The following is a 9578-nucleotide window of genomic DNA, read 5'->3' as shown; positions in this document are numbered from 1 at the left end:
AAAAGACCTCTGGGATTTTTAAGTAAGATTGATAATTTGGTGTAGGTAAGAGATAAAAACTTTTGTGACCCTTTTTTTTAGTCAATTTCCTTGGGCTTTCTTAAATCTGTTGTAGGAAGTAGCTCTTCTCCTGAATGATGGACTTTCAGTTTCTCTGTGCAGATGTTTACACATTCAAGTGCTAACTTCCCTTGGGCAGCAGCACTTGTTAACAGTTCTTTCAGGGTCTCTGCTAGCTCATTTTCCTGAACTGGCTTTGATCTAGTTGTGGATCAGGGCCAGGAAATCACACTAACCAGAGCAGGGGACAGTGCAAGTGCCAAGGGTACCTCAGCAGAGGACAAATGAGGAAGTGTTAGTCTTTTGTTACTTCCTAAAAAAAAAAATAACCTTCAGGGAAACAGAATAGTCTGGGAAGTTTCTTTGTGGGAGAAGATTTGAGTGCTTTGTTGCTTTTTTCTCATATGCCTCTCCAGAACTAATATGGATGGTTTACAGTGTTTCAGAGAAGCTTCAGATTATCTTTCCATGTTGTCTATGTGACTGAGACAAGTGGGTCATATTGTCTATGGCTTTTTTCTTTTTTTTTTATACTGTGGTATTTAATAAGGCATATAATCAGTGTCTAAAAGATGTACATTTTCCTCCATGCAAGGGAATGACAGGGAAATATCTACATACGAAAAAATGTGAAAAAAACAAGAATTGGACTTATGGAAAATTCTGTGGATTTCGATAGCGAGGGAAAACCTATCTGGAGTTTTCTAGACTCTGTTGAATAGGATATACGCTGTATAATTTCATAACCTGATCTCTAGAAATGTATAGATAGACTCATTCTTTGTGCAGTCTAATGAGTTTGAGGAGTACTCTGTGAAAACTTTAAAGCTTACGACACTCTATAAAGTTTTTTCATAAAGGTCATGACTGTCTGTGAATGAAATTCCAGCCTATTTCTGAAAGATGAAAAAGGCTATTTTTCACAACCTCTCCACAATCCAGACGATAAATGTATCTGCTTCTCTAATTGAAAGGAACTTGACTGGAGATAGCAGGCCACCCATAATCACTTGCTACTTGAGTAAGCATCCAGAGCTGAACTGGAAAGGTGATTTGAATACAAGTGAAAGGTTTGTATAACCTGGCCTTTTCTTATGTAATAGGCTTGCTGCTTGTGTGTATCCTCTATCAGAGAGAGTTACCTGGAACCTAAAGCACATTTTCCAAAAAAACCATCATTATATAGTTACCTATTGAAGCATATGGAAGGCACAGGTGCTCTGTGAGCAAAATTTGGCTTCTAGTTCTTTATCCTGGTGAGGGTGGATGAATTGTACAGTGTCCAGCCAAGTACTCAGAGTGCAAATTGAACAGTGAGGCTGAAAATAGTAAGGAAATGTAAGCTGAGTATACCTGATCTATCATCAGGGTTGCTTATTTTTGATCAATTATACTCCTTTATTTAAACCCAGAAAATGGAATGGGGGAGAAATAAGAACATCAGATTGGCAAAATCTTGGCAGATTTGTTATATTAAGATTTGGAACAAGTGCTGGAACCAGCAGCTTTGGGCTGCCCTAATAATGCATGAAAAGTGACTACCTCAGAACATCGGAGATGAGCATGTTTCATCTCTAAGGCATAGTTTCTGGCTCGCTTACATGTTGAGGGGGATGTAGGGAATTACTAAGTGGTACATGAATATTCTATGCTAAAGCCTTGATCAAAGAAAGTGGCTAGGAAAGCGAGGCACCTTAGAACTACTAAGTCATTGGTTTGGGCCTCTACCTTCCTAGCAGCTGTTAATCTTCCCTTTATGACCACTGATGTAATTTGATGAATGTCAGATTATTGCTTAATTGTTCCCCTTGCTTCTTTTCAGTGATGGCATCAGAAATGACATAATGCTAGTGCTCCTGTTCCTGTTGTCCTATGACTCAGAGGGAGGGCAGATCTTATTTACTTTACCTAAGATACAATGGAGTGCCCCTGTTTAGGCAGCTCTGGACTGCACCCATCCAATTCAGTCAAATAAGATCTACAGACCCTGCTGTGTTTCACAGGATGAGTTCCTTCCATTCAGGGCCCTGGGATTACAGTGACTCAACAATTTTGCTTGTTTGGTCCAAACCTTAAAGACAAGAACCATACAAGAGAAGCTTACATAATTTTTTCTTTATAGACTCATTTTAAGCACTCTTCACAAGCTTTTTGAGTTTTCTTCAACCCCATTACCTCACACTCTGGGATGGAGAAGTCAATCTGCTTCTTCAGTTTCTGTGCTTCTAAGTCAGCAACTTCTGGGAAACCGCTGACAAGTCACCCACTTCCCTTTTCTCTCTTACCCCTTTAAGACTTTAAATCATCTTTCATGGTAAGGTTGAAGCAGAGAACAGAATTTAACCATAACTTTAAGATGATAAAACGGTGAGATGCTGTGAAGGAAGCAGCCCTCTGCCCTGATTGTACTCACCTCCCACAGCCCTTGTGCAGATACTGATAGACAGCTGACCCCACAACAAACCTTTATACTCTACTGCAAAAGGGAAGAGGGAACAGCTGTGAGCAGATGGAGAATGAGCATTATTCTCAGCATCTGGCATTTATATCAGGTTAGGTAAACTGTGAAAGTCCATTTTGAAATTGTATCTCCATGACAAGTCTAAGCTGCCAAAGGAAGCTGTCATGCTTCCTGCCTTTCCTCTCCAACATCTGTATGCTTCTGCTGCCTAAGAAGCATGAGTATTAACATTCATTTGGCTGCTCAGGAACTGGCACCAATGAAAATGAACTCAGTTCCCTCTTAAAAAAAGAGTTTCAGCAATTTTTATTGTTTCACTTGGTGAAACTTATTTTTTTCTGGATGGAATATCCCTTGTTTGTTGTTCAGGCAACTCTATAAACAAATCACCATTTCCCTTAAACTAATTGTTTGACTTTTTTTTTTTCTTTTTCTTTTTTTTTTCCTCCAAAAGAAGAACAAGAGAGGAAATAGAAATGAAACCCATTCCAATACCGAGATTATCAGCAACACCAGCTTAAAACTAGAAAAATACAAGTGACAGATTCATTGTGAATTTGATTCCGCTCCCCTGTAGTAATCTGACAGGGAAAGATTGCTATGCCATGGCTCAGGGAAAGGAAAAAATAAACAGGGAACATGTTAGTAAAGTAGTGCCTATTAGAACTAAACGTATGTGTAGCACAGCCTACAGTCATTAAAGCACAGTCTCAAATATGAATGCAGGCTGCAAAGTCAACATTAGGTGCCTCTTCTGTATGACAGTTGTTTGGCAGACTAAATAGTAGTGAATCTGCACAGGAACAGAAGAGTAAAACTTGACATCTGTGTCAGAGCAATGGCTTTCTTCATCTCAGAATGCATCTAGAAGCCTGAGCAAGAATTAACTGGGGTGGGAAAGAGGACAGATAGTTATTATGTTAAGAAATGGACACAGGAGACCTGCATTACAACATAAGGGTCTATTTACTTTTTTCCCCAAAATAGGGAAAAAAAGTGGTATCTTCTCTTTGGTAATCAAGAGAAGCTCTATAAATGTCTGTTGTTGGTCCATAAGATGGACCAAGAGAAAAAGGTGGTGCATTGTTTTTTGTTCTGTTTGGTTTTGTTTTTTTGTCAGTGCAAATACACAATGCTGGAATTGGAAAAAATTAGTCAGTCCAGGACTCTGAGAAAGAGTATGTTTACTAAAACTGTGGAGACTTGGTTCTTAAAGTTATGAAAACTTGTTCAAGTAAGAAGTCTCTCAGTGCAGATGTCAAAGAACTTATGTACTGATGAGTGGTAGCTGCTGTCTTCTAGGAACAGAGGAGTTGCAGCGTTATGTAAAAAGAATGTTATCTGTTTTTATTGGGGATGTTTTGCATGTGCTGGTCTTGTTTCTGCTTTTCCCTAAGGGAGCAAATGTCCGTGCTAGTCAGACAAAAACATCTAAAATGGATTTTCTCCATGTTGGAAATAAGGATATGTGAATGAAGATTTACTTGTAATGAGATAAAATCATCTAGTACATATTTACTAGTTTGCTGGATTCATTTTCATTAGGCATGGAACTCCAGTGATATGTTGGAGGTTAAAAGGTTAGGAACCCTTTTCTAAAGCTCTGCTGAGCTTCCATGGGGCAAATGCAGGTGGACTTCACTTCTTTTTGGATGTTGCATGTGAGCAATGTAGCAAGCCAAAAGCTCTTTTGCAGGCATATATTCTTGTTTGGCTTCATTTTCTCTTCTCTGGTTTGTGGATATTGTGGATTATTGGAGGTGTCTGAGAATCCCTAGACAACATGGTAGGAACTCAGAAGTAATTTCACAGGGAACATAATTTATCTCTTTTCATATATAGGAGGGTCCAGACTGAGGATCTGGGAGATGCAAGGGTGGTTGATGGGACTATGGGGTGTCACGGGGAATGCATTCCTGGAGCATGTTTAAAAGTAAGTAAAGGTTTGGGGCTCCAGTTATTGTATTCTTAGTTTCTGAAACTGCTTTATTACAAGCATATGGGACAATGGAAGTTGCAGCAAAGCAATTTTAAGACCAGTCTGTACACATTTTCTGTAGGGGAAGGCTGCATGGTGATTATTTGTATTCTTTCAAATTAGTGTTTACAGAGATGCATTGATGTTTGGTGGGAAAGTATGGAATGAATGGAAGTAAAATGAAAAGAGGAAGAGGTCCACTATTGTAAGCTTTCATCCCTACCTAGCCCTTAACGGTGATTTATTTGCCTTTGGTCTTCCAGCTCCAAAACATGTTTGCCTGAAAAGTTTTGTTGAATATACTTCGCATGTTTTGATAATGTGACTTATGAGATAACACTTCTACGAAGATATATATATATATATAAATACACACATATACAAATACATACATACACATACATACATGTACACACACTACATATAGACTTAGGAAACTGTATGGCATTATACACCTCCATGCCTGTATGTGGCAGCAACCACATAGGGGAGGTAGCTCAAAATAGCATGTACAGTCCTTTATGGAGTTGTTATTAAACAGAATGTGGTCTTGCCATCCTGGCTGGTGGAAGTGTTTTATTTCTGTGGGACAGGGGAGTTGCGTCTGAGGAAGGATGATCTCAGGAAAGGGGGTGGGTCTCAATTAGGCTGTCTGATGGAAAACCTTGGAAAGATTCCACATGGCTTGAAGAAACTCCCTAGAGTAGACCATCATATACTGTTTCTTGCTGAGAATATAAGAACATGGCATGTTCTGCTACACAGGGTTAAAATCTCATGTGTGTCTGTGGTTACCTTGAAACAAATTCTTGGCCATTGTGACAAATGCGATGATACAATCACACTGAGAGGATCTTCTAGTTTAGCAGAGTGAGTTTTCCTGTTACACTGTAAGGGCATTTTTCACATGAGATGTGTAAGTCTTATCCTGGTATTAGTGATATGCTGACACACCTACTGCAGTTGGACAGAAGTTTCACAGCAGTGGGGTAGGATGGGGCATAAAGAGGTGTCTGATTCTGGGGTGGCACAGGCACTGATCATGAATAGCAACACTGTGGTTTCATATTTTACTTTTAAATTGGCACTTTTCAGACTGCTGTCTGATAGCAGGTTGGGGGAATTGGTTAATCCAGAGAGAAAGGAGCATTTTTGAAATGCCAGTATTCTTGTATTGTCTGCCTCTTCTTAAAGGGTTTTGAGACGTTAGGCCAAATCCAGTAGCACTTTGTGGATTGTATGAGAATTCTAAGTTCTAAACATGAAAGATACTTATTTCAACATGAAGATATTTACTTGTGTTTCTTCCATTGATTCTCTCAGGGTCTAAGCAGTGTCACTTGCACCATTTAAGGCTTACTCTATTTTGTAATAGGGAATTTTTAGGTGATCTTTGCTTTCTGTCTTCTGTTTAAAATTAATTTCCTCCCATTTTACGTACCTTTACCTACTAGATAGGTAGTAGGCACCCATCTTTTGGTATATGTGTCTGCCTTAATATATTCATTTAGTTAATTGTGATTTAGTTTAACTCCTTATATTTTTTTCCTCCAGTCCTGCAAGTCCCCTAGTATCCTAGTATTTACTTTCTGTGTTTTGTTTGGTTGTTGTTGTGGGGTTTTTTTCCTTTTTTTTTCCTTTTTTTCCTTTTTTTTTTTTTTTTTTTTTTTTTTTTTTTTTTTTTTTTTCCTCCAGATGGCATCTAAATTGTCATCTAAATGCAGAGTACTGAATGAAATCAGTTATTGCACTTGAGCCCCTGGAAAAAGAACATGTCTCCTGAGCTTAGAAATGGTACCTTAAATATAGGAAAATTGTTTTCTTAATTTAAGATGATGCTACAAAGATGATGTGCAACTACTGAGTGCTTCACCTATCAGAACTCTTTTATCATCATACAAGTCTAGATTTATCCCTCAGTTAAGTACTTATCCTCTGGATTTAGTTTCTGAGCCCCAGCATGATCTTCACTCTGTGGTGTCTGTCCCAGTGTCTCATCCACACTGTCTTCTTATTCCTCTTTGTAGACTAGATGGCAAATTTGCTCTGTGTTTCTCACATCTTACTGTCTTATTGTTATCTCATATATTTTCCAAGTCAGTAATGAAAAGAGTAAATAAAAAGGGCATAAGAAAATTCATGCTGTACACCTCACTGGCTCTGCATTTTGCCAGCTATGAGGGTATTTTCCATGAATAGTGCTTCAGAAAGTTCGTGGCTTGTGTGCCATAAGTTAACAGCAAAAGGAGTATCAGAGATAAAACTGGTCTGCTACTTGGTGAGGATGATCACCTCACAAATAGGGATGCAGAGAAGTTTAATGCCATCTTTGCCTCAGTCTTTGGCTCTGGGACTGCTGGAGCCCTGCGTTGGAGGATTGTGATCATGATAAACTTCTATCCAACCTTAAACCTGTATGGGATTTGCTGCTCTGGCTGGATATCTATAAGCCTGTGGGGCCCACTGGGATTCATCCCAAGGTACTCCAGGAGCTCACCAATGTCAATGTGACCTCTCTCTCTATTATTTTTCAACAATCTTGGGGATCTGGAGAGTACCCAGTGAACTGAAAGCTGGCATATATTGTCTCAGTATTCAAGTAGGGCGATAAAGAGTACCTGGGTAATTATAGGCCTGTCGGTCTCACTTTCAGTGCCTGGCAAAATTACAGAGAAGGTTATTCTGAAAGTTATTGGAAACACCTGGAAGACAGTGTAGTCACTGGTCACAGCCAACATGGGTTCACAAGGGGAAAGTGCTGTTTAATGAACTGAATTTCCTTTTTATGACTAGCTTACCCACTTAGTTGACCAAGGGAAGCCAGTTGATGTAATCTTTTTGAATTTCAGCAAAGCTTTTGATAATATCTTTCACGGCATCTGTCTGGACAACATGTCCAGTGTACAGATAGACAAATACATAATATGATAGATGGAACAGCTCGCTGACGGGTCAGTCTCAAAGGATTGTTGTAAATTAAGTTATGTCAGGCTGGTGTCTGAGTCACTAGTGGAGTTCTGCAGGGCTCTTTAATACTTTCATCAGTGACTTGGATGTAGGATTCAAAGCAATACTAAGTAATTTTGTAGATAATACTATTAGGGAGGAGCCATGGACTCCCTTGAGTGTAGAGAGGCCTTAACAAATTGGAGGGCTGGGCAATCACCAACCACATGAAGTTGATGAGAGCAAGTGCTGCATTCTGCACCTAGGATGGAGCAACCCTGGCTATCTTTACAGACTGTGGGTCAAGAAGCTGACAGCAAGTTGAATCTGAATCAGCAGTGTACCCTGGCAGCTAAAAGAGCCAACCACACCCTTGGGTGCATCAGACCCAGCACTGCCAGCCAGGTGAGGAAAGAGGTTGTCCCACTCTGCTCGTGTGCAGCCTCACCTTGAGCACTGTGTGCAAATACGAGCACCACCATATAGGAAAGAAGTAAAACTACTAGAGAGTGTTCAAAGAAGGGGTATAAAGATGGTGAAGGGTCTGGACAAGCAGCTAAGGTGCTGTGGTTTGTTTGGCCCAGAGTGGCCAGGCCCTGGAGCAGGCTCCCCAGGGTAGTGGGCATGGCTCCAAGCTGCCAGAGGGTTTTTTTGTTTGTTTGTTTTAGTTTTTCAGTTTAAATAGATCAAATTCTGTGACACATTTGGTCATAATCCAACCATTCCACAACATTCTTTTTCCTTTGTTTTCTTTTCCCAAAGCCTATTTGTTTAAGTGCACAATAGAAAAATCTGAGGGTGGCAAAAGGAATTTTTTTTTTTTCACAACTATATTTCTCATAAGCTTCTTATTGCTGTATTTTGCATTTTTTGCTGTGCAGAATAATTGTGAAGTTTCTAATTTGAGCATGTGTAACTTTAATTCTTACCACCACTTACGTAGGTTTCGTATTTTATCATCTGTCCTTTAAAATAAATATGTAACTATTCACTGAACACCCAGGTATAACAGCTTTTAGATTGCAGTTCGTATAAAGCAAGCAATTCATGTAGATGCTCTAGAAGCAGTTCCTTCTAAGTTGTTTATTTTATAAATTTGCTACTGGACTTTTCCTCAGCATCTTTTGTTCTCTATATCAGGTCCAGTCTTTTAAGTTGGCTGGATGTGTCTCAGTAACTAGTTTTACTATGGAGTACAAGAGGTTTGCATAAGCAGCACACCAAAACTGCTTGGATAAGAGCAAAAGCACATCTGAAAGCCCAGTGCTCAAACTAGTAGGTTTGTCTAGGACTGGTTTCATTAGTCAGCGTGCTAATCCCAGTGAATATTCACAGTATTGTCCCTAGCACAATGAGGCTGCATCAGGACTTACTGACTTCCAACAAGCTGAAGAGGGGAGATTTGACTCGTAACACAGGCAACCCAATTATAGACCTGTCTGCTACTGCAAACACAGGATTTGGAAAGGGAGATGGAGTGATGAGCCAGCAGTGTGCCGCTCTGGCCAAGAAGGCCAACAGTATCCTGAGGTGCATCAAAACATGCATCAAAAGAGTGGCCAGCAGGTTGAGGGAGGTTATTGTCCCCCTCTACTGTGCCCTGGTGAGGCCACATCTGGAGTACTGTGTCCAGTTCTGGGCTCCTCAGTTCAATAAAAACAAGGAACTACTGAACAGAGTCCAGCAGATGGTCACAAAGATGGCTGGAACATCTCCCATATGAAGAAAGGCTAGGAGACATGGGACTCTTCAGCCTGGAGAAGACTGAAGGGATTTCATTACTGCTTATAAATACCTAAAGATCAGGATCTCATTGGCCTGGGCTCTTTTCAGTGGTGTTAAGTGACAGGACAAGGGCAATGGGCAAAAACTACAACACAGGGAGTTCCATACAAATATGAGGAAGGCCTTCTTTACTTTGAGGGTAATAGAGCACTGAATCAGGCTGCCCATAGAGGTTGTGGAATCTCCTTCTCTGGAGATATTCAGCGCCTGCCTGGACACTTTCCTATGCAACATACTCTGGAAACCTGCTTTAGCGGAAAGGTTGGACTTGATGATCCCCAGAGGTCCCTTCCAACTCATACAATTTTGTGATTATGTGATATCTGTGTGTGTGTGGGTGTGTATGTG

Source organism: Lagopus leucura, unplaced genomic scaffold (genome assembly GCF_019238085.1).
Source record: "Lagopus leucura isolate 7727_CA_CO unplaced genomic scaffold, USGS_WTPT01 Super-Scaffold_100001, whole genome shotgun sequence".
Classification (NCBI taxonomy): domain Eukaryota; kingdom Metazoa; phylum Chordata; class Aves; order Galliformes; family Phasianidae; genus Lagopus; species Lagopus leucura.
This window is presented reverse-complemented; position numbering follows the sequence as displayed.